This window comes from Dromaius novaehollandiae, unplaced genomic scaffold (assembly GCF_036370855.1).
Source record: "Dromaius novaehollandiae isolate bDroNov1 unplaced genomic scaffold, bDroNov1.hap1 HAP1_SCAFFOLD_105, whole genome shotgun sequence".
Classification (NCBI taxonomy): domain Eukaryota; kingdom Metazoa; phylum Chordata; class Aves; order Casuariiformes; family Dromaiidae; genus Dromaius; species Dromaius novaehollandiae.
Window position 1 is genome coordinate 165,846 of NW_026991324.1, and position 23,887 is coordinate 189,732.

At 38.5% G+C, this 23,887-nt stretch overlaps 2 long non-coding RNA genes across 2 annotated transcripts; one reads left to right on the forward strand and one right to left on the reverse strand.

Moving 5' to 3' along the window:
- Positions 1 to 874: 874 nt before the first annotated feature.
- Positions 875 to 9,653, reverse strand: LOC135325797 (uncharacterized). Its single transcript, XR_010386566.1, has 3 exons — positions 9,503 to 9,653; positions 2,578 to 2,630; positions 875 to 1,246 (listed from the first exon to the last, which is right to left on the reverse strand). It is a non-coding gene; the product is annotated as an uncharacterized LOC135325797 (long non-coding RNA).
- Positions 2,068 to 13,038, forward strand: LOC135325796 (uncharacterized). Its single transcript, XR_010386565.1, has 4 exons — positions 2,068 to 2,284; positions 3,210 to 3,276; positions 3,499 to 3,649; positions 12,861 to 13,038. It is a non-coding gene; the product is annotated as an uncharacterized LOC135325796 (long non-coding RNA).
- Positions 13,039 to 23,887: the final 10,849 nt, after the last annotated feature.

The following is a 23,887-nucleotide window of genomic DNA, read 5'->3' on the forward strand; positions in this document are numbered from 1 at the left end:
ATTCATATGGTAATAACAGGCCCTTTCAGGCACAAGGGCTGAATAGAATGATGCAGGCTTCAACCTTTCTGTTGTTGCTATAGCAAGTACATTGCCTGCTAGTAATTAATTTGAACATCCATCAGTTACCTGGCCAGGTATGCCCTGTAGCACTTCAAAGAAATAGGTTTGTTCACTTTATCCAACTTGTCCCCAAAGTGGACATGTTCTTCAAATATTCTCACTTGGAGTGATTTAATGAGTTGACTAGTAGCTTGGCAGTGAAATAATCTATTGTGCACTTATTTTAGAAACAACAGAAAAAAGCATGATCCATTTTTTACTGAAATACTTTCTCTCAGAGAGCAGACCAAACTAGGAAGGAATTCTTCTGCCCCCCCCCCCCCCCATAGTGGACAATATTTTTTTAAAAAAAAGGGGGGGTAGGGGGTTAACACTGAACACTTGCACAGTTTTTTCTTTTTATCCAGAGTAAAACTTGCTGATATGAAGTGTTTTAAGTTGCTGTGAAAGTTAGATGGGAGATTGTTGCTAATCAACAATATTTTATTACATAAGGATTTAAACCAGGTCGTATTTATGGTAGGAGTTTGGCCTGCGAAGAGAAACAAATACATACTGCTCAAATTGCATTAGGCTACTTTTTGTTTTAGGAAATAGATAGCTAATTACTGGTGAAATTTAAACAGTACTTCAAAAATACTCTATGGAAATAAGGCAACAAATGTATTTAAAGATGACTGCTAAGGTTATCTATAGAGCGGATACTGAGATATCCTCTGGTCATGGTAAGGTCCCTGCTGTGCTGAATACTAAGCATTTATGATGACAATACTCTCCTTTGCTTCAGCAGTGCCGGACCCAGTCTTGAAGATCTAATGTAAGATGGTTGTCTATAAAAGCCTCTTAGCACTTCCCAAAGTAAGGCTATAGAGGCTACAATAGTGAAATGATTGGTAATACAGTAATCTGCTTTACAAAAGCCCTGAGAGAGGGGGAGAGAGAGAGAGAGAGAGATCTATATATAAGTATATATATATTTAATAATGAGAGAATTTCAAATGGACTAGAACTTGATTTGCTTCTTAGGAACTGGCAGAAGCTGAATCCTAGATGCTGCTCATACTGCTTAAATCCTTGTATATGTAGGTAATGTGAGATCTTTTAATTTGTTCATGATTTTTAGTCTTTTCCAGCTCTGCTGTAAAACAGTTCTTCTAGTAGAAGTGATCTGTCACATACAGAACTGAGGAAGGAAATTACACAAAATAGAGTTTAAATAAGATCGTATCATTAATTTCTTTCTTTTTTTTTTGCCTAATGTTTCAGATTTTTCTTCTTGACTGTCCTCCATGTCGGGTTGCAATGATTCTTTTCAGGTAATGCCCCATCCTTGCTGCATTTCTGTCTACTTGCATGGTGTGCTTAGAAGTTGATTGTGGCTTAAGTCATAAAATAGTAAGATACGCATCCAGCCCTTAGTTAGAAAGACATACTGGTTGGACTGAATGGTGAGACCTTGAAAAGGGTCATGGCTTCAGTTGTGGGTGCTGAGTCCACTGACCCTTGTTTCTTTTGTGCTGGTGGTGGTTTTGGTCTCACAGGCAACACCTATTCGCGCAGTAGTTGATGAGAGCACAGGTGTCCTTCTACAGAATAACCTATGGGCTTGTTAAATGTATGTCATGTGCCTCGTACTTTCTGATTATCTTCACTAAAAATTAGTAGCTGATCTTCATGGAAGGCCATATGTACAGTATGGGTCTATTTTTTAAAATGTGGAGTTAAGTTAAATAGTTAAAGCAGATTCCTACTGATTTGGGTATTTCTCAAATGTGTGCAATCTTTTCTATAATATTGCTTATTGTTACTAACTTTAGGAAGTGGTCTAATGGACTAGTGCAGTAGAGTCCAGTAAACAGCCCATACTTTTTATAGGTTCTTACCTATAGAGTCTTAGAGTTCTTGCTCTCAAAGGCCCTCTCTCATGTGCGTTGCATGATAGGGGTACAGCTAGTATATTGTGAGGAGGGTCATGGGACTTCCCAGACAGAATGATAATCAGGAATGGCTGTGGTTGCCACCGTGACAGTTCACTCGGCTCTTTCTTCTCTTAGTCTAGGCAGTGACTGGAAAATATGATGCTGGGGGCATGCCTCATGAATTGTTTTGGAGGTGCTGCTGTCTCGCTACAACTTTTTCCTGCTGCTCCTTATTTGGGCAGGGAGTAGGCTGAATACAGAGATACAGTACTAGTGCCTCTTCATCTCAGAGAGCGTGCAAAGTAAGTCTGGTGTCTAGGAAATCCTGGATTTACTATGCATTTGCAAAGGACTGGTTGCAGGGCAGAGGCTGCAGTATTTGTTCTTTTTCAGAATGAGCCTTTCTGTTTTCTGACGTCCTGACATATAAATGACATTTGAAGAACTGTTTTGGAATTGTAATACCTTCCTCCCCCGCCCCAAGTTACTTATAAACTTTGTAATTTTTAATAGAGTTTATGACAGGCAGTGGTTGTAGAATGAAATTTATGCTTTACTTTGTCTCTTATATAAAGTAGACTTAAACAGTACTGACCTTACTTCTGTAGGTCCTGATGCAACAGTGGTTCAGGGAGAGATGACTGAAAGCTGTATAAAATAAAATACAGCACTGTAATTTAAATACTACTTTCTTTCCCTGTTCTTTGCTTGGGATTCTCTGTTGCATCTTTACAAATATAATTCTTTTATTTAAGTGACTCAAAAATCAGACTTCTTCCAAATTCCCGAAGCTTTAGTTTGATGTCATGTACATTTATGGAGTTGGATGAAAGTAAAAACTTTATCAAATGTCTATTTTAAGCTCTGAAAGCAAAATGAACAGCAAAATTTCAACCATTTAGCAGCCTGGACCATGAACAGGATTAATATGAACAGGATTAATATGAACAGGCAGTCAAAACCTTCTAGGAATCCAAAGCTCATTATAGAAAGCAGTCCTACTTCAGGAAATTATTAAAAAGTTTATTTAAAGAGAGTTTTTATCCTGGTTATTGCAGTGAAGAGTGGCTTTATTCAAATTAAAGCCAGCAGAATTTTCTCAAATTTCTTGCTACCTTTTATGAAAGATACACTACATAAAATACTACATAACTATATAACATACTACATAAAAACTTTGCATTTCATTTCTAATCTGTGAAAATAATATCTCATCTCTCTTCTAAGGTTGCAGATGCATATGTTAAATGGGGCCCTCTTAGCATTGCTGTTTCCTGTCGTTAACACGCGCCTGGTGAGTATACTATACCTTTCCTTCTCCTCGTGTATTTCTTCCTACAATACTTTCTCTAGAAAGGTGCTTGAGCTGTCTTTAGAGGTGGCTAAATTACACAGATTTGGTTTAGGAGCTATACTTCTAAAATACTAAGCAAGTTTTGATGGTTAAAATTTCTTGCTGCATGTAAATTCACTGCTCATGGAAAACTTCTTTATTCCCATATCTTTGTTTCTGCAGGTATTTCCTCCCTCTTAATTAAATTCAGCAGGCTACATAGTATTTGCATAATGAATCGGAGTGATCTATAAATACCTGCTGGATTTGTGTATTGAAGAGATATCTAAGACACTGAGAAAATGATGGGATGAGAGTGTTTCACTCAAAGCAGGTAAGTTAGCTCTTTTGCTAAGATCTTTCTGAAGTACTAGATTATCACTGAGTTGCTTCTTTTACTGTGAAGAACTTGCTGTTTTGAATATGGCAGTCAGATTACTAACACTTGCAAGTAGCTGCCTTTCTTCATCCCAGACCCTTTTGTAAAGCTGTCTAAAAGGTGTTTCTTCTACATTGCTGGAGCAAGCAAACTGCTTTCTGAAATGCATTTTTTTTATTTGTAAGTATTATTTTAATGATGTCTGAGACAACACTATTGAATGCCTGAAACTGAAGAACTAGTTTCTTTTCAAGCAGATGCATATAAAACTATAAATAAAATTTAAGTATAAAAAGTTTAGACTTCAGAATGGCTACGTTGTGAGATGGAGCTGTCAAGTGTGTTTTCTTTTGGACGTCAGTTGCTACGCTGCCGTACCTTTTGTCCTTGTGTTTTACAGGGTAAATTGATTGTGGGGAAAAAAGTTAATGCAAAAAAATAGTTTATATCTTTCACATGATTAGGTTAATTCTAAAGTCTAAACCCTTTTGTAGGGTGGCAGCAAGTGCATTCAGGAATGTAGTTGTAGCATCATATCGTAGCTGGGGTGGGCTTAGTCTAGGAAACTTTGGCAAACAAGACCAGTGAAGTTGCAGCAATGCAATTTGTGTAGGCTGCTAATACAAGGACATAGTCAGGGTTCAAGTTGTATAGTTGGTGCTGAAATCTCTGCTGCCAGTTTCAATGTTATCGGTACTGAAGCAAGCTAGATTGTTAGTAGATGTATGCCGGTCAGCATCATTTAAGCCTTTGAATATGCTATAGATACAGTCTTTATTTCAGCCTGGTGGCAGCTATTAGTCCTACAAATGATGGTTTGAGTTAGATTTTTGCTTCAAGTTATTTACCTCCAACAACAAGCTTTTTTCCTGAGTGAAGTCACATAAGAGCCCTCCTATGATCAAAGTGAATGCTGAGTAAATATATTTGGCTTTAGGAAAATTCAGTCCGTTTTACCAGGCTGTAAATTCCTGGTACAGGTCACTAGAATGGATCCAAAATACTAGTCTTTGATTTACAAGCACAATCACAAAAACTTCCATGTGGAGAGTTAATAATGTGGAGAGTGGAAGCGTAGAACAAAGTTCATTGTCCATTCCACCCTGATCTTTAAACTGACAGTGAACGTGATAGCTTTGAAAGCGGCTTCTCAGGATAGCATGTGGCCCATGGTTAAAATGACGTAGTGGGAGACTAAAAAACTAGAAGTGGGTACACATGAATATGGGAGATTCCTCAGGCCTGGAATTTGCCCAGTGTTGTTGGCGTCTGTCACCTGCTCTCCCCCCCAAATTAGGCACAGCAGGGTTTCTTCATCCAGGTTTTCAAAACTGCTACAAAATTCCTGTCTTCTGGAAGAAAAATTAGCCTGTTGGTGTCCCTAGTAATACTCAAACCTGTCGAGAATTAATGCTAAGAAAAGTTGTCCTGAATCTGAGCTGGATAAAATATTTGTAAGAATTATTTTTAAGAGTTGTTATGCATGCACATATGGGGGTGTGTGTGTGCGTACGTATATATACATATAAGCGCACATGCTTGCTCATTTTCTCAGATTTCAGTGGTTTCAGTAGTATAAGCCTAGAGTTCCTTCAAGATTTAGTCTTTTTGTCCTTCCTAATCTGGTAACTACACATATTCTTTTTCATACTAGAAATGTTTATTTGCAGTTTGCAATTGTTTTTATTAAAACTAGTTACTGCTGAATAGAAATGGCATTAAATCAAAAATGCAAATAGAATTTCTTGATAATAGAATACTTTTCCTGTTTCAGATTAGGTAGCTTTCTGATTTCTATTGGATTTTTAGGAGTAACCTGTTAAGGTTAAAATAATACATGTTGAAATATTTTAATAAATCATTAACTTGTACTTTCTCTAATATTATTATAGATCTCACTTATATTTGGGCAGTGGTGATTAAACAGGAAAAATACAGACTACTCGTATAAAATTCTGCCCTTCTCTAGAGATAGAGGAGCCAAAGGACTACGTCCAAGAGCAAATATTTTTGGAATACATACAGCTCTAGGATATTTTTGGCTTAACAGCTGCTTGCTAGGCTAGTCTCTTTTCTGTGTGTCTTCTGGCACAAGATAATATGGGTGATGTTTTATAGCACTGCAGCTTTGGCCCAAATTATTTCTTGGTAGACGTGCATTCTGCTCTATAACTGTCGTTGTAAATATCCACAATGACATTTTCCTGAAAGCACTGAATAACTCTTAACACTTAGTAGGAAGTTCCAAAAAAAAGTGCAATAAATTTGTCTGTGCTCTCTGTTCCTCTGCTCTGATTTGTAATACCTTCCTGAAAAGCTTTTGACTCAGTCAGGAATGGTCATCATTTTATGCCTCAACTTTTTATTTCAGTTTTGTGATATTTTAAGACATATATTTTACTGTATACATGGTTCATACAAAAATTTGTATACCTAGTTACATCTGTAAAGGGTTGTAATGTATAGTGCCTGGCAGAAAGTAAGAGCATGAGAAGTTGGACACCTGACCCAGCTACTCATTTAGAAGTGGGGGAGGGAGATCATGCTTTTGGGCAGGTAGGTGGGAGAGAGTTCTCTCATTCTCAAGAGACAAAACATTCTTGATTAGCATTAACAATCACATGGAAAATAGGGTAATTTTTGAAGACTTCCAGGTAAATAGAGAAGAAAATGTTAAGGGAATCAGATTGCTAGGTTCCCGGGTAGGAGCCTAGAAAGGTGTAAGAAGAAATACACAAGTGCAAGATCTCTTTTAACTCCGTATCTATATTACATGGAATACAGTGTAGGTCCTGATAGCCTAAGCCTCACAAAGGTTGGAAAGGAACCCCGTTAAAAGTTTCTCAAATAAGTCGCAAAACAATGTGTGGCACCAGGTCTGTGCAAGTAAATTAATTTAGCTGCCAGTGAAGTGTTTGGAGAGTAATTGTTTTTGTATGAGCATGTGTGCGAACATATTGCCTTAATCAAATTTTAAAGGAAAATATTTCTACTGGTTTTAAAGCTTTGTTTGCAAGCTGATGTCCTGAATATGTTGATATAGATAAAGTAAAAAATAAGACATGTCCTAGAGGCGTTGGGCTTACTGTCTCGGCTAACACAGAGATGGTGCAGTTTTAATGTTTCCAGAAGTTGCTAGACAGTATTATTAGAACTATTTGCCTTGAGAGGTACACAGCCTAAATCTGTTTTAGGAATAGAATCATACTTTGAGCAATACTTGCAGTGCACTCTGTCTTTAGGGACTATGATAATGTCCAACTGCATCTCTGTTGACTGTTAAGGTAACAATGCACTGTAGTAAAAAGTTTGCCCCGAATGCCTGTTAGCTACACAGCAAAATGGAATAAGTAATGGTAGCACATGTTGTCATTTCTAAATTGTCTAAGTCTAACTGGCGTAAGTGAAAATAACAGTATGGTTAGACATCCAGGGCTCTGGAAAGGTGGTGCTTTGGCTGCTATTCGTACTAAAGCCAATGATTCTGCATCTTTCACACGTATCGAGGCTATGTACGTTAAAATGGTATGGGTGTGTAAGTGCAATTTACAGTCACACTTTTATTTGGGAATGCAAATTTACCTTATACTGGTGGTAAGTAGTGCCAGTATTATCTGTAGAGGAAGTAAAAAATACTCTTTCTGAAATTAGTATTTTGTGCACATATAACTCTTCTATCTTGGACTCAATTCTACAGATGCCTGACTGTGTCCCTAGAGTCATTACATGTGTGCTGGTTTGCATAATCAAATTGAGTGACCAGGAGACTGTAATGCCTTTTTATGAGATACAATAAACATCAAATCTAGCACTGATCAAATAAGGAAAACAGTAATAAAAGTTAAAATAAATGCCTACAGTTTAGCTCAGCAGTGCATTGAACAACTGCATTGTCCTAACTTTCTTGGTCAGCTTCATCTCTGTAGTGACAGGCCAAGAAAAAAATTCCCTCTCAAAGTAGCAGAATTTGGGTATGTCATGAGTTGGAATCCTGGGGGTTTGCTCTAGCTGGACCTTCTGGCATTTGTATACTAGTAAAAATATAGTTGTTGTTCTTGTTTCATTATGTTTCTGATCCCCTCCATCCCTGTAGCAAGGTATTATTCCTAGTCCTGTGTTCCACCATGTCTCGACTCTACTAATCTTCAGCACAGACGGACTCTCTTTATAAATCTCATGACTGTGCTTGTGCATGCTAACACTTCCCTCTGGTAGCAGATGCAGATTCTGATTCTCTCCCTCTGTGTATATATGCCCACCCTAACAGGATTAATTGAAAATGAGAACTAGATAATATTGGATAAAACTAATCAATTAATGCTACCTTAAGGGGTTATATTATAATTCTCTCTACTGACTGGATTGTGTAGAAGATGGCAGATGCCTACTTGAAGTTGAGATTAGGTTTTTTTGCCTATATCAGAATATCAGAAAATATCAGAAAAGGAACTGTTGCAAATAAAATCTGGGGAAACTGGTTTAGACCTTAGCACAGACACCACACAGATGGGTGCCTGATACTTAGCTCCAGCCCTGGTACTCATTTATTTTAAGTGGCTTAGCTGTTGGCATCAATGCCAACATTAACATATCTTTATTTTCGCCCCATTCAGGTATGTGGGAATCCCTTATCTGATCTATGCCAGGTGGACAAACTGGTGCCTGAGCTGTAGAATTGGCTGAATAATACGGTACTGAACAGTACAATAGTGTAACGTGGGTCAGCTTCTTGGCTACTTGCCGTTTGGACGTCTGCTTGAGAAATGAGTCTTAGCAGGACTGGAAATAATCTGTTTTCCAAAGGCCACTTGTGTTTTTGTTTTGGATTTTTTTTTTCTTTTTAAATACTTCATGTCTGTCCTGAGATGATTCTCTTAAACTCCTCCAGCAACTGTCTCTCCTCTGCCAAATAAGTCACTTGCTATCCTGAATGTGTTGAGAAGTAACCAACATCTGTTACATGGGCCTAGTAGCTGTTTGCCCCATGATTTCTGCATTGTACAGCTTTATATAGATTCCCCCTCTCCCATTTCATATATACTGTGGTTTGCTTTACAGGTTAAATTAAAAAAATCTGCTTGCGGCTTATTTGTGGATTACTGACCCCGTCTAGGATACTAGTCATTAATTTTAAGTTATGAATCTGGGTTACTGACTGTGTCTAGGAAAGCTACTGGTACAGAATGCCATTCCATGTTTACTGCAGACACCTAGCCTGCCTGCTGGGTGTGCTATAGAAAAGGGCAGAGCTGAATTACTTTTGTTCCTTTTTCTGTCATACCCTGCAGTCTTTGTAGAGGATGGTGGAGGGAGAGTTCTTGCCCAACACAGTGCTTGAGCTATTGTTGCAAATATAAAACCAAGGCATAAATAATTAGCAGAGGGAGGAATACTACTTTCAGAAAACAGAGCAAAGTAGCAACCTCCCTTCCCACTGAAACCAGCTGAGCTGAAGCGAGTTTAGACTAGTGTTTTGCCATGCTTTGCGGGGCAGGGAGGAACTCGCATCTAAATATTAGACTTCTGGGCTCAACTCTATTCGAAGCTCTATGGTTTTGAAGACCTTTTCTAAATCTTAGTGCAGTCAATGGAAAGACCTAATTGTTTCCTCAGGGCAATAGCTGGTTTAAGTTGAGGCATCCATCATGTGCTCAGAGGACTGCCGTTGATGGCCGTGACTTTTCTTGCTCAGAGATAAAAGAAAGAGGTGAGCTCTAATCCTTCATCACATAGTTTCTCTTTTCTACAGTCTCACAAGCAATAAAAGTGGCTGCTAAGGGTTTAGTTAGGCCGTTATACATAACTCACCTGTTCCTGGGATGAGAGCTTACTGTCTGCTCGCTATTTATTCTTGGTACGTCTCCAGCGAGCCCTTAGCAAGTGTCCCGGGAATTGTGGCCCTTTTGAATCTGCACCATACTGGGCTGATGCGGGGGCAAGCAGCAGATGTGGCTACCTTGAGCTGAACTCTTCCTGGAAAAAACAAAACATCGTACATCTTCTAGCAGAAGTTTCATCAGAAAATGTAAAAACTGAGTAGTCTGAATGTTTATTGCAAAATATGCTAACATAGTACTCTGGGTTTTGTGTGCGTGTTTGAGGAATAGTGTATGTCAGTATTAGGCTGTGTTTTGAAACACAGCATGATTTTATACCAATGTTAAAACCAGTGAATGGACAATGAACAGATTTTTCTTCAAGTAGCAACCTTTAAAGGAAAAGAACCTATTATCTTGAGTAGCAGGGTAGCCTGTACTCTGTATTCATTTAGACTGTGGAGAGAGCCTAGAATATGAGTTAGTAGAAGAAATGGATAATTTGTCATTTTGTCTTGTACCTTTACTTGTTTTAATGCCCTGAGAAGGGAAACAAGGTGAAATGCAGGAAGAGTGATGCTAGCAGCCTGCAAGGGAGAGAGGAGTTTAGGGCAAACAGCCAGCAAACCGATTGAAAATTAATATACAGAGTTCAGAGTAGTCCATCTTGATAACGAACGTTCAGTGTTCCCGAATCTGGGGACAGGTGTGGATAAAGAAATATATCATCAATACATTGGTCTGTTACTAGGGAAATACTTGTTGCTCTTGAGAGTGGCTGCTGCGTTCCACCAAAGGCATCTGATGGGAGAAGACACGTCTGTTGAGGCCTGTGGCGAGGGTCTACTTTAGGGTTTGTTGCAGTCTGGATTTAGATACTCATGGCCTTTGCAACTGCATACCATCAAATATTATGAGATGAATTAACTCAGGAGGCAGTATTCTGACCTCCTTTATGTTCTGTGAATAAGTGTTGCTTTGATTTTTGGATATCTCAAATGTGATCACATTCTAAACTGCTAATTTGTTTTCGTGAAGAGGTTTTTAAAATCCTGGATTGATGGGTGATCCTTTCTATGTTGTCTCCACTATCTGCACCTATCTGCTATCTGTGAATGAGTGTTTATTGATAAAACAACTTACAGACCAGACCTTTAGAGCTGGGTGAGTCAGTCGTTCTGCACAACTTTATAGTTAATCTGTTGTGTTTGTTTTTTTTCTCTTTATTGTGGCCTGGCTGTACAGCTTGAGTGCCTGGCTGTACAGAGAAGTCTGCGTTGTCAGTTCCATACCAGGAAATGCACTTGCATAATTAGCTGGGCTTCAGAACAATCAATCTTTCACAGCAAAAAAAATGTTTTGTTTTACACAAAAAAAAAACATTGTCAACACTACTGCAGCAAAACAACTGTTACTCTGTTCTCAGAAGTGTCCTGAGTGTAACGTTTGTGTAACTGACCCTCACAACTCGGCGAGTGCAGAAGCCCACATGAAACCACAGGATATTAGAGCATGCTCCTTGGCAGGGATTGAGTGCCTCATGTTGTATTGTTTATATTAGGAGCTATTGTTTCTGAAGTGTGCGTATTCCAGTTGGGAGAGGTACAGGTTTTCCTTTCTCGCTACTAAAGCTGCGTTAGCCTCTCTTCAAATATTCTTGTTTGATTCCCTTATTTTGCCCTAGGTATCTTTCAACAGGTAATACAGGAGACAAAAGAAAAGATTAATAGTCAGGAAACTTCAGAATTTCTGTGAAGTTCTTGCTTCTGCATACTGTTATCTTGGTTGGTTTTATGTTTTGATACAGAATACTTAGAGTAAATTAACCCAACAGCTTGTATGGAAGATTCTTTAGCCTACTGTCTCCCAAGAGTTGGCTGCACATGTTGGAGTTTGCAGTCAGGACACTGATAGTGTTTAAAGTATTCAGCTGGAGGATGCCAGAATCCAGCTGTTGGGCTTAATGGCTTTTAAATTCAAAATTGGATTAAAAAAATTGTAGAATTTATCTGCTGTTTATTGACTGTTATTTAGGAAGAAAGCTGAACTGTTTCAATCTCTGACTTCTGCTGATGCAGAATTTTTTGTGATGTTTCTGTTTCAACATTATGACTTTAATATCTTTGGACAATAACAGAAAAGGAAGGTTTTTTATTTGGGGGTTTGTTTTTGAGCAGACAGGCCATGATAGTAAGACTAGCATCCAGAGTCACTTTGGGCTTTAAAATGAGTCTGCATTTGAACCAAGGCTAATGATTTGGCTTTGCATTACTCCTGTGAGATTTCAGACTCAAGTGAGGGTATTGTCCAATTTTCACATCTGAAATATATCAGAAAAGTATGTCTCTTCAGCCTTTTAAGTGAACTGCAACAATAACTTGGATTATGAATTTTGGATTTTAATTTTTCCTGCCATTGTTCAATTTTAAATGTGTTATGGTCTAGTTTGAGACTTTTTTTCCGAACAAATGGGTATAGACAAAGACACTTAGAGGAGACGGGAATAACTTTCAAATACAGTGTATTAATTTTTCTAACTCATACAGAACTAGAATTGGAATTAGTTGGGCTCCGGTTCGGGTTATTTTTAGAACAGTATTATTTTAGCGCAGTCTGTCTGACCTCTAAGAGGTAACATGAATTCAACTAAACACACAAATGACTAACAGTAATTTCTCAAATGATGTTAGCAGGTGAGGAATACCTAATTTACCACTAACACGTAACTTGTTTGTATGTATTCTTCTGCAGCTTGAAGACTGACTGGTGTTCATCTATTTTGAATTTTACTGGTTTTAAGAGAAGCACGGTAGTGTCTGTCACATGTGTACAGTTTTCTAAATCAGGTCTCTTGAAAATTTTTGCACAGGCTCTCTCAGCAGTAACTTTTATTTTAAAATTGTTGTAATGAAAAATACCTGCTTTATAGACTTCTATCACTTGCAAGCTAGCAGTTAACTTTTTTTTGCAAATAGGCTGCTGCCATATGGGGAGTGTTTGATTACTTTGCTTTTTTGCATCGTTGTTGGTAATTTATACTAACAAGGAAAAGGAAGAGAGCGAGCTTATGTTATCTTATGTTATTCCTCCTTTATTGTGCTTCTGGCTAATTTTCTAAATTCTCTGCTCGAAGCACTGTATCGTGTTTGCGGCAAGGAGGATGGGATGGGTACAGATAGCTGCATTTTCAAAGCACTGACCATTAATGTCTCTCATCCCTTTGTTAATACACGCAGGTGACAAAAGAACTTAAATGAAGGGATTCTTGCGGGGCATAAGGAGAAGTTTTCCTTCTTAAAAATGGTTCCTTGTGACTCAGTTGTTAATAATGAATTTTCCTTATTCCTCAGCTTCCATTTGAAATGGAAATCTATTACATCCAGCGTGTGATGCTCTACGTTGTGCCCATCTATCTGCTGCGGAAAGGAGGTAGGTTGGCACTTTGCCCTTTGTATATTGAATTGGTCCCTTCCAGTGGAACAAGATGTGCCTAACGGTTACCACAGATTTTTGCTCTTTTTCTTAAAATATGTATTACTCTTACTTGTTGTTACTTAACAGTTTCTGGTGGTATGTTGGAGTTCCATCCTGGGTAACAGTGTCAGGCGCTGAATTAGGGGCATAAAAAGATGGTCTTTCACCCAAAGGGTTATGTTGTTTTCAAGACTTTTGGCTTCTTGGATGTTTCTCGGGAAGTACTGCACCTTAAACTGAGCTGAAAAGATCTCTTTTTATCATTAGATCCCAGGTAAATATTAATCAGTTAGTTAGATAATTTCTTGGAATTCTGAAGCTGTAATGAATTGTAGTGGCACTCATTAGTAAAACAGGCTAGCTTGCTTGCTACCTTCTCAAACAGTATTACTATCTTGCATCCATTTTACTGTAATATTGCAGTAAGTCTGGGAATCCTAAATCATTGCACTGACTGGGGTTTTTCTAATCGTCACCCCTTAGAAGGTAGTGTAGTATGTATTCATCTGGTGTGATGCTCTGTCCCCCTCTAGCGTCGATGTGCCCTCAGCCGCATTATCTAGCAGAGCTGCATTGTTTCATGTAGGAAATAGAAGCTCGTAATATATAGTCCAGATGTTCAGAAGCTTCGACTGACAACCTAGGGGTGTGATGCCAAGCAGTGGGATATAATTTAGCAAACGCTCAGAACAAACTTAGCCTGTTTCATTCTCGTGAATCTCTTGTATTTTACAGCAGCAGCCACTTACAATCCTTTGCGCTTACTACGCTATGTTTGTAACCCTCTTTTTGTTCTTGACTATTGAGTGAAGCTAAGTGTAAATGATCCAAAGAAAAAGTGAAGTACAGTAATTCAGAGATCGTTCTGTTTGTCTCTTATTCGTGAAATATGCCAGCCACATTTCGTTTTGATGCAACTTTGATAGCACCGCTTGCCAGAATTTAAAAGATATAGTAAAACAGAAGTTATATAAACTCCTAATCATTACAGAAGGCAGAGAGGAAACAATAGTGTTTACAGCCATGCAGTGCATTGTAGGCAATGACAAATCAAACTCTTGTAATATTACCATATCACTTCTTTTGATGTCCTTGAAGTTCCCAAATGATGTATCATTTTGAGATATATATTTGCTTTGCTTTTACATTCGTCATTGGATGTTACCTGTGATCTTCCTTTGAATTTCAAAGTAAATGCTCTCCTGTTTTTTCTGTGCCTTTTATCTGGAGCTGATGGGACTGTATCTGTAGTTTGAAGGGCTTTGTGTTGTGCATTGTCTCCATCCTTTGCAGCCTAATGTGGTGGTCTAAATTTTTGCCCTTTATTAATTCCCAGGTATTTGCTGCCACCTAATGTTGACATGATAGTACTGAAATTTCAAACCCAAACTTTATTGGCTAAATGTATCAATTGGGATTGCCCTAGGCTATGTAACTAACTTTTCAATTTCTTACGCAGTTGGCTCCTAGTCACCTGACTGACTGTAATACCTCATTAGCAAAACACACGTGAACTCTTGTAGTAAGTTATGGCTGATGCCACAGGTGACTAGATCTATGATTGCTGATGGAAAAACTACTCAGCTTAAAAATATTTGTTAGTATTTTGTCATTTCAATAGCACCTCTGTTTAAAAGCACTTTGAGTAGATGATACCCTTTATCATATCTTGTGCAGCCTGCTCTGTGGACATTGATCAGCTCTATATTTATTGATAGCAGCTCTATTCCTATATTTATGATAGAAAGTTCCATCAGTGAATCTATAGATAATAATCTGGAGAAGTTACTGAAGTGTAGTAAAAATGGAAAAATGAAAAGGAATGGATAGGATGTGAAGAAGTATGCTACTTCAGTTTTACTGGAAGCCTATCGATATTACTGATTCCCTTAATAGGATCTCTATCACAATATTAATATTTCTCTCAAGTGAGTTGAGCAAAACACCTGAAGCAGAGATGGCTTGAGGCTTACTCTAGATAGAACTGCATGACTGAGTTTGTTGACATGCTAATCAAGTATCATCCTAATCATGCACACAGACTCAATTATGTGTTGAAGTGTTTCCTTTTGGACAGGAAACTGGGTGACAGTGAGGACGATAAATCCTTTTTTTCTCTTTCTTTTTGAATTCCCCATTATTCATTATAGTGGTGAAGACAGGACATGTTGCACTGGCAGAATCACCTTTGGTGTTCCCTCTCATCAGTTTGGGGGTTCCACCATGCTTAGGATCAAACTGCTGTACTAGAGACATGATCAGTGCTCAGGCTTCAGTGTTGCACAGTAAACTGACTGAGAGCTCAGTGCTCAAGGATATATTCCCCCATGGGAATAAAGATTTCTTCCCCTCTTCCTCTGTCTCCCTCCCCTTTGTACTGGCTGAATACAAATTTCCTTTCTTCCCCTTCTAACATGTTTCCTTTCCAAACGTGCATATGCATGTATGCATGCACATACCACTGAGACAAAACAAATGCACATGTACTGTGGTTCAGATCTTTCTCAACTGCACTACAAGGCTCTCAGGTGAAATAGATGGCGTGCAGATGTAACAGGTCAGCACAGAAGATTTTAACTCAGTGCAGTTCCTACGTGAAGTAGGCCTGTAGTTGGCTGCTTTCCTGTTGGATGAATCTCACCTTGTATCACCTGTGAAGCTTGTCAAAAATTATATTCTAGAGCTGGGCAGGAAGCAGCATTCCTGAAAAAGCACTAATCAGACTGCCCAGCTATAGGATAGATATAGAATTTTGGATATGGTCACTGTGTTTTTTTTTTTTTTTAATCCCCCTCAGGGAATGAGACCCTCTCTTCCCTTTCAAAAAAGTATGGATGCTTTTGTAGCTCCTGGACTGTATTACTGTGTGATCAGATGAGCGCTAGGATTGGCAAAAGGGAGGCACAATGAGTGAATTGCCAGGGTGGGGAGAAAAAGACAGGAGCCAGTGCAGCACTGATTTAGACCATGGAACCACCCCTTCACTGAAAACTCCTCAAACCACTTTCATCTGCAGTCACAACTAAGTTGGTCTTACGAAGCATGCAAGTATGCTCAGATAAGTACACTGTATTTTGCTACTGGGATAGAGATTGCTGGAAGAAGGCTTAGGCAGCTGGGGAATTGTAATGTCTCAAACTGCCACCACTGTTTCAGGAGTGCGTTAACCTGACCTCCAGAGATCAAGGTACTAGAGACCTCCAGTGGTGTTCAGGAAAACTTTATTTTGCCTGCCATACACTTTCAACATAATGGAAAAAAAAATCTGGCTTACATTGCATCAACCTCAGAGGTCTAACCAGTTCTTGACTGTCTTGGTCCTTAAGCTAGTAAATCTATCAGTGGTCAGATTTTTGGATGGATTTGACAAGATCACATGTGCAGTTGATTTCACAGCTTCAAATTATATTGAAATTTAATCAAAATGGCATTGTTATTTCCTAAGTGCTGTGAGCAAATGGTGTCACTCCACAGGGGTATGGCCTAAGAGTTAATATGTGGCTACTCCTCAGCGGTAGAGTTCAGGTGATAATCTTTCTTACGGTTTGAGATCTCCAGCATAATTTAATGGAACAGAAAAGCATACTGGTGTTGGTTTTCGTTTTTTTTTTTTTTCCCTTTTTTCCCCCTTTTTTTTGGGGGGGGGGGCACTTTAAGGAGCAATCTGATGTATGAACAGATGTACCTGAAGGTCCAGGAATATCCTTTATGCTTAATCAGAGGCCTTTGTATCAGTGTCACTGCAGTGTCACACAGTGTCATCGTATGGTTCAGACATCTTAGACTGCAGGGGGAGCTAGGTCTCCAGCATCTTCTTTGTTAAAATGGGTGTGCAAAATTCACAATTCAAATGCAGGCTGTCCACACTGTGGAGAGAGTAAACTGATTTGGTTGTATTTTGGACAGGGGAAAAAAATAAATCTCCACTTGCAACCAAAAGAAGAGTACTTTTCAACTACATTATGCTTCTATGGAAATACAAAAGAAGTATTAGTTTCTGTTAAATTCCATAAAGATTTTCACCAGCCTATTTTTTGAGAAGTTTAAATAAATAATTAGTAAGGACACTAGAACTAGCACAAGACTTCATGGGGGAAAAAGTCAGTTTAAAATAAATTTAGTCTCTCTCCGATGTTGATCTTTAGATTTTAAAGCCACACTTCCATTTCCTAGATAACAAAATTAACTATTTGACTTGTTCAAGGTCACATGAATTCTTGTTGCAGAAGCAGATGATGAACCCAAATCTCCTGAATCCATATTAAGTCCTTCCTAACAGTGCTACTGAAATAATAAAGTTTAAACTGAAATATCCATTACCATGCTATTTCAACCCAAGAGCAAATATATAGCCTACTTGGATGACCCTGATCTGGAATGGTCTCAACTGTCTGGGGCATGAGCATTTCTGCGAATGAGATTAGTGCCAGACTGGCAGTTGGATTAAATTTTTTGAATGTGCTTAACATATAAGAACTGCCTGTGCTCCTTAGTGATAGAGAAATAGTGAAGCTCACCGCTACATATTGAAATTGATTTCCCATGTGAGCAGCAAATAGCTTGTGACAAACCCACCACAGGCCATTCAAACAACCACTCAGCTGGATCTCAATTTTCCTTTTTGTATGCCATTGTTAACAGACTGCGCTAAAGAAAGTAGTTCACACTGGTCTGTTAAACAGTCATCTGTTGAATAGCAGTACTGCAGAGTTATAAAATCTATAGTGATTATTTGTCTAATGAGAAATGCTCACAAAATATCCCAGGTATGAATTTAAAATTAGTATCCCAAACCACATGTGGGAATCCAGCTCCCTCTGAAATGTTTCTGTGCGGAGGTCATTGTTTCCTTTTTGTCCCTTGATGTCTGGATAATGACACTACTGAATATCATACTGTTGTTTTCAGGATTGTGAAGTCTAGCAAGTGAGGGGAATTTTCTATTATTTGGTGAGGTCAGTGTGGAGTGTGAGAGTCATTATATATATATTTTATATATATATATATATATATATATATATATATGTAAATTTTGCAAGGAAAAAAAAGAGGATGTTGTAGTGCAAGATTCTTAGCTGGAAGAACCTGAACAGCTCTCCTAAGTGTCTGCTGAAACACAATTCTCTGGCTAGATTGTTTGAGCTGAATACGAGAAACATGGGTTCAAAGCCAAACTATGCCATTGCTCTGCTTTGTAATCTTGGGCAGTTTACTTAATCTCTTAAAGGCTGCGTTCTTCCTCCAGTCCTGTTTCATAGCTAGGATCACTTGTCTATTTTAGTGTTTTACATGTTGCCTAGTGAAACAATGTAGGCCTCTAAGTTGTCCCCCAGATATCAAGGTCTCTGAATTCTAGCTTTTCTGAATGTTCATCTCTTTAGTCTAGTACCATCTGTTCTCAGGCTTTATACAATACTTCTGAAATAACATAAGTAAATGTCAACCGGGTGAGTTCAGGTGAATACAAATATGGTATAGCACTACTCTACCAGTTCCTGGGAGCTGTTTTAGAGAGCTTAACTTATTTAAATATTATTTTGTGTATTGCATCTAGGTTAAAAATGCACTTAAAATTGCAAAGACAACAGTGAAAAACTTTGCAAGTCAAATGACATTTTCTTTACAGCTAGGGAGGCAGCACAAAAAGTTTACGTATAGCTTGACCAGGTCACTTAAAGTTGGTACTTTGGTAATAGAGCTGTGGTCACTTAAACTCTGACACCAAGGCTACTTGCTTCCTCTCTTCCTATCTATAATGAAAAACCATGTGCAAGGTGGTGTCATGTATCTGCCATCTTACTGATGTTTTCAGGTAGTGGAGTTTAACTAATACCATTGCTATTTAAGTGAAGCTTTCTGTACTGGTTTGTAAATAGGATACCCCTCAGTTCTTAGATCATACTTGCTAAGTATGTTAGAAAGTATTAGACTAGTCTGAATTTTCTCCCTTTAACTATAGAGGACTCCATTATTCGTATGAACTTCACTTTTAAGTTTGGATTTTGCTTGTAGTTCAGACGCTTCCTCTGATCTTCATCCAGCCACTGGAAAAGAAATCCTATAAGCTGTCTTACGCTTTCACAGAAGCTCATATTTGTCATGGTTGCATCAAGCCACAGTTTGCTTACTAAAACATGGTGTGCAATTGTATTTTGGGTAAAATTACAACAATGTTGTTGCTTATTAAAGTCACAGTGAGAGTGACATACGGGGTGCATATGCGCTGCTGTCATTCAAGTATACAACCAACTTCTTGCTCTCTGTTGACTAGGAACAGAGCCGCTATGTTATTTTCAGTGGATAAGGGATAGCTCTACTGCTTTAGAATGTAAAGTGTAGGTAGTTTTGGGAAGAATATTGTAACTTTCAGAAATTTCCATTTAAATTACATTGATTTTACTGTAGCTACCTGGCATGACAGCCAAAATTATAGAAAAATAAATGCAGAAAAGAATTGTAAAAGGGCAATAAGGATTGAGAAAGCAGTCCTCTGGTGATTTAAAAACAGAGAGCATGCATGACTAAATGGTGGTGTGGTGAAGCAGGTAAAAGGAGTTATTTTGCCTTTATCTTCATAAGATACTGTACATGGGCATACTCATACCAGCTTTAGTCTAGTGAGTACTGTCATAGCTACCTACACATGTACATAGTTATTCTCAGTCCCAATAGGCTTGTACAGCCTATGCTGAAGTCTATTGAATCTTTATGGTTATTGCTGAATGTGCTAGCTAGTGAAGGGTAATATCAGTATAGCCTGTCTCTGCTATAAGGCATCCTTTGAGTAATGAATATAACTATCAACATTTGATAATATCTAACAGGGCAGAGAGCAGGCAAAGGCAGATAAAAATGACAGTATTTTTTTTTTTACAATTGTCTGAAAGTAAACAACTTTTTACAGAGCCTGAGCACCATGACAGTGTGCATTTTTGTGTGTGTGTCCCCCCCTAGGTTATTAAAGTCATAAGGAAAGCAATATTTTTCCCCATATCTTATTAACATGTCTGCTAGTAAGACTTTGACAACTCTGTAAACTGTTTCTGTTCTCGCCATATGTTTGAATACTTAATTCTAAAAATAGCCTTGCATCTAAGGGTACTTTTGTTAGAGTATTATTACTTCTTTGGTGAACTCTACATCATGTGACATTGTGTTTTTTCACTAAATTGCCAAAACTCGTTTTCAGGAGGAGAGCCCTGAAATACTGAGGCATCTGTGGTGTCTACTGAATATAAAATTAATTGCTTATACTGTATATTTGAGAGTATCTCCACAGCAATTTTCACTTAAGAGCACGGTCTGTCACTGATGGATTGACTACTTTATAAAGGTTTTCTGTTTCTATGCACTATCAGTGCAAATTACTTGAGTAGATGTCAACCAACGATGAAATAGGAAATGGCCATCAAGCTACACTCTAATGCAGCACTGTGCAGTAATTGCCACTGCCTGGGTTAGTTCTGTACATGCTAAAGTCATAGCTCCCATAACAAGCAGGTGTTTGAGTACAAAAATAACCTGATTTCGAAGACTCCATTGTATGCTGTTACAGTATTTTAGATACATTTAGTACTTCTGTGTTAGAAGGAAAAATTAGGTAAATGAGGTAAAAATCACTGGTGTTGGTGGAAAATAGGCAAGCTTACTGAGCTAATATATTGTACATTTTAATGTTGGAGCAGAAGGAGGGAAGAAACTGATCCGGATGCTGCAGGTAAGAAATAAGGCTCTCAAATATTAATTACTATAACAGGAGTCTCTAGGTTATCAGCTAAAACCAGATACCCCAACATCTAGAGGAGAAAAGAGGATTTTCCATGAGTGTTTGGACACAGTAATTCAGCTGAATACTAATGTATTCCTTTCTTTTCAAGGTGTCTACACTCCAGAACCACTCTCCAGTTTCTGGTGGGCTCTTCTGTCTACTGGGCTTATGTTTGTATACCATTTTAGCATCTTGCAGATTCTGGGATTGGTAAGTAAATGTGTGTTAATAAACAGATAGTTTGCAAGTACATTCAAAATAAAAACACTGACTAGTTTTTCAAAGTGTCCAGATTCACATGGATAAAATTACTTGAATACAAATTTTTAATTGCATGTCCTAATGGCCATTTGTACCTCATATTTCACAAGTAGTGGTAAAACCTTCCATAAATCAGCTATGCTATGCACCCATATAAATCCACCTCTTAAATGCACAACTGCATTCAGATCTGCTTTCCTTCTGAAAGCTGGCCAATTGATGCTGAACAAAGGATTGCCAGCTAAACACTTTTGATTACTATGGTAATTTGAAAATTACCATTTTAGGTCTCTGAAGCATTGCAACCCAAAATATTACTAATTTATAAATTTGTTGTCCCTTTCCTAGGTCACAGAAGTGAATCTGAACGACATGTTGTGCCCAGCCATTTCAGAGAAGAGAAGCCCTGGTATCGAATCTGGGCATCTGGACATCAGACTGTCATGACTATGACTCATGGGAAACTTGTAATCCTGCTGTTCTACAGTGCTGTCCCCATCTTCAAATGTAGCATGGACTTGTTTGGATTCCCCACTAAGAAAACAGACTGAAATTTCTCCTCGGGGAATAGTACATACAGGAAGCAGAGACACCTAAACTCATACTGGAAAAGAAAGAGGAGGGATGAGAGGACTGTGTGTTTATACTTCTTCCCACAGTTTATTGCCTCAAAAACACCTCTGTAATCAAGTGAGTGTTTTTGCTTTTAACTGCTGTTTCTCACTGTTAATTGCCAATGGCAAAATTAGTGGCCTCATTCTGGAAATGGTTCGTGTTTTATACATTTTGTGTAGATTACAGTAGAATCTTGCTAAGCCACCCTTTAAAATTAAGCCCAGGATCTGTCCACATTCCAGCAAAGAGAGTGTCAGTGCTACCTCATTTTATGACTTTTTTTTTTCCTACTAAATATCAGTACACTTACATCCCAGGATAGGAAATAAAGCTGAATTATAACTCACCACTGGTAAGAACAGAGCGTATCTTGAAGTGCATCATCCTGGCTAACTCTCAGTGCTTGAATGTTGTAAAATGGTCACAGTGAAGAAATGTACGCTGAATCTCCCAGTGACAAGTGTGAAACAATGAGGTTCTACTGTATTTTCATTAAGCTGGTTGAAAATATTGGAGAACAACAGTAACTTGTTACAACAATATTTGTAACAACAAAAATTGTAAACAAAAATTATGTTTTAACTGACTGCTATATTTCTAAGCTGCTGCGGATTAATATCTGACTAGGTCCCATTGTATCTTAAAGCTTTGGAGATGTTTTTATTTGAGTGACTGGAAAAACATCAGGTTGAAACTATTTCAAAAAGCCATGTAACATCTAGGCTAAAATAGATATTTCATCCACTGTTCTGACCTACCTCTGAACAAGATGGTTATTGACATTTAGCTTAGACTGGAGAGGGAGGGAGTAGAGATACAAAGTCCAATGTGAACATCAGATTTTTTTTTTTTAACTTACTAGCTTTTGAAACATTCCTGCTCTGTGCTCTGCACTGACCTCAGCAGAGTGGTTAGTCAGGGAACAAAATTAAATTATTTTTTCTCTACAGCTCTAATATGCTCTGTATACTGATTTAAAAGTATAGGTATAAAATGGAGAGTTAAGTCAGTCCACCCTCTAATACAGAGGCAGTGTTCCAGTTTACTAGTATGGCTGCATTTATATTAAGAGATAGCACTAAATTTCTTGTTGACACTTTTTGGAGTAGAATGGGATGCAAGTAGACAGCATTATAAAATGGTAAACTGTGTGTACCTCTTCAGATTTTCCAAGTCTAGAGGGAGAAATTGTTAGGCAGAAAGATGGGAAATCGTGACCTGTATATATTCAGATAGTTTGAAGTCCATTGTTCGTGCAGACTGTTGCTATTTCAGGGCTGCAGGAATTGTGTTGTACAGAACTTTGTTGCAATTTATAGATTCTTTTCATTGTATTGTCATAGCTGTGACTTGTAAGATAAAACAAAACCATCATACCTTCTCCTCCAGCTCAGTCACCTGAAGATATATTCTGAAGTTAAGGCACAAACATGCATACCTCAAGAAGAAAAGCAAGAATGATAAGTGTGGGTTTTTTTCTTTTTTTCTTCCTGTTTTAAAAGCGCAAAACTTTCATTGGAGAGAGAGAGCAAATGGCTTCTCCAAATATTTTAACTCTATTTGATTAAAAAAAAAAAAGAAAAAAAAACCAACCAAAAACCCCCCAAAACCTGAATCAGAAGTGCTTTGCCCCATGATCTAATTGACAGACTGCTTTCTGGCTCTCTTCCAGGCCAGGCTGTAAAATACACATGCATGCACACAAACACTCAAATTTGGCAGCACTAGCATTTATTGTCTTTTAAATTCTAACTACTATTCTGAAGAATCTTTCCATGTTTATCTGTTTCTAAAACATACTGTAGCTACTGGGAAAATTGGAGTTAGAAACAGAGAAGCAGTCCCTCCCCCCTTTCTCTCTCTTCCCCCCCTTCTCTCTCTCCCTCTCTCTCCCCCCCTTCTCTCTCTCCCCTCTCTCTCCCCCCCTTCTCTCTCTCCCTCTCTCTCTCCCCTCCTCTCTCTCTCCCCCTCTCTCTCTCCCCTCTCTCTCCCCCCTTCTCTCTCTCCCTCTCTCTCCCTCTCTCTCTCCCCCCTTCTCTCTCCCCTCTCTCTCTCTCCCCCCCTTCCCTCTCTCCTCTCTCTCCCCCCCTTCTCTCTCTCCCTTCCTCTCTCCCTCCTCACTCCCCTCCCACTCTCCCCCCCTTCTCCTCTCTTCTCTCTCTCTCCCTCTCTCTCCCCCCCTTCTCTCTCTCCCTCTCTCTCCCCCCCTTCTCTCTCTCCCTCTCTCTCCCCCCCTTCTCTCTCTCCCTCTCTCTCCCC